Source organism: Piliocolobus tephrosceles, chromosome Y (genome assembly GCF_002776525.5).
Source record: "Piliocolobus tephrosceles isolate RC106 chromosome Y, ASM277652v3, whole genome shotgun sequence".
Lineage (NCBI taxonomy): Eukaryota > Metazoa > Chordata > Mammalia > Primates > Cercopithecidae > Piliocolobus > Piliocolobus tephrosceles.
Window position 1 is genome coordinate 5,105,543 of NC_045456.1, and position 2,388 is coordinate 5,107,930.

Below are 2,388 nucleotides of genomic sequence, written 5' to 3' on the forward strand. Positions count from 1 at the left end.
GTGCTGGGATTACAGGCTTGAGCCACCGCGCCCGGCCGAGACCACTTATTATTCTATACATGTCGATAAGATTTTCCTCTGAATCCACCTATATCCATCATCATTTGGAAGGTACCACAGAACCTTCCAAAAATTGACTTAAAGCTGCTTCCAGGGAATATATGTATATATATTTTTTCTCATTTATTTTATGTATATATTTAGGGATATGCTTACCTGTGTATTACTTTCTTCTCCAAAACAGACAAAAGTTAGAATCATATGGATGAGTAAACCTAGCAGGACACACTTCCATTCTAGACAGATGCTCAGCTAATACCTTTAGTGCACTGTAAGATCAATTGGCCACAACATAAATTATTTTAAAGAATACTAGCTTCTGAGATGTTATACCCACCAAGTTTAGAGAAGGCAGGTGGAAAAATATTACCATAAAGACAAATAGAAAGTACCTTTAGAATCTGGAAATTAGGGACATGGAGAAGGATCATAAATAATAAATAATCCCCACAGCAGGCTGTATTTCCCCCCAAATGACTGCAACAATATCTCTCATTCCACATGTCCTTTTTTTTTTATTAGATAGAGATGGGGGTTTCACTATGCTGCCCAGCCTGGTCTCAAACTCCTGGACTCAAGCAATCCTCCTGCCTCAGCCTCCCAAAGTGCTGGGATTACAGGTCTGAGCCACAGCACCTGGCCCCACATGTCCTCCTTGCAACGTGACTTTGACACTCTTCCCATTGAGAGATGAAGGTTTATGTTCCCTCTCCTTGAATCTGGGTGGGCTTGTGACTTGGTGAAAGTGACATTGTGTGACTTTCAAAGCTAGGTTACAAAAGGCAGTATAGCTTCCATTTGGTTCTCTTGGGGTGGTCAATGTTTTTACCCAGTCACTGTGTTGTGAGGAAGCCCAAGTCACCCGACAGGGAGGTCACCATGGAGAGGAAGGAATAGCCAGTCCCAACTTGCCGGGCATGTGAGTGAGCCACTTTTGAAAGTGTTTCCTTTAGCCCTAGTCAAATCACCCCAGCTGATGCAACATGGAACAGAAATAGCCAGTCTGCACCAAACCTTGCTCAAATTGCAAATTCACAATCAAAATAAATAATGGGAAGCCACTGCATTTTAGGGGTAGTTTGTTATGCAGCAACAGATAACTGATACAATGCCTAAGATAAACAGATAAACAAACAAGCAAACAAACAAAAAACATGAATTTGCACACCCTGGTTTCCAAAATCAAGAAAATACCTGTATTACTGTTCTAGTAGGAGACAGATCTTGAATCCTATTGACATCTGTCAATAATCCAACTATTTCACTTCAGGCAACTCTGTTAGTCTCTCACATATGAAAACTTTTTTTTTTTTAAACAATAATTACTAGCAAATGGCCAGGTTGGCTTGAGTTCATCTGTCCAACAAAGATTAATAAGTACCTGTTATATAGAAAACACTGTGCTTATCACCGTGGGGATACACAAATGGAGCCAATCATCATAAGCTACATTTTCCTGATTATTTATCCTTCAAACTGCTAATAAACGTGGACATAATCAAAACGTGGACTGATGCATGCTAAACATGGATGAACATTGACAATGTTATACTAAATGAAAAAAAGCCAGACACAAAAGACCACACATTGTGTGGTTCCATTTATATAAAATATCTAGAATAGGCAAATCCATAGAGACAGAAAATAGCTTGGTGGTTGCCTATGGCTGGAGGGAGGGGCTGGAGGGAAATGGGTAGTGACTGCTAATGGATATGGGATTTCATTATTTTTCTTTTTTTCTTTTCTTTCTTTCTTTTCTTTTCTTTTCTTTTTTTTGAGACAGGGTCTCACTCTGTCGCCCAGGCTGGAGTGCAGTGGTGCCATCTCAGCTCACTGCAACCTCCTCCTCTCAGGCTTAGGTGGTCCTCCCACCTCAGCCTCCCTAGTAGCTGGGACTACAGGCATGCATCACCACTAATTAGCTCGGCTAATTTTTAAAAATTTTTTGTGGAGACGGGGTTTTGCTGTGTTGCCCAGGCTGGTCTCAAACTCCTAGTGGAGTGCAGTGGTGCAATCTCGGCTCACTGCAACCTGCACCTCCCAGGTTCAAATGATTCTCCTGACTCAGCCTCCCGAGGAGCTGGGATTATAGGCGTGTGCCACCACACCTGGCTAATTTTGTATTTTTAGTAGAGATGGGGTTTCACTGCGTTGGCCAGGCTGGCCTCGAGCTCCTGACCTCAGGTGATCCACCCACCTTGGCCTCCGAAAGTGCTGGGATTACAGACGTGAGCCACAGTGCCCAGCCTTGGATATGGGATTTCTTATTGGGGTGATGAAAATGTTCTGTGGTGATGATGGTTATACAACTCTGTCAACACTAAAACC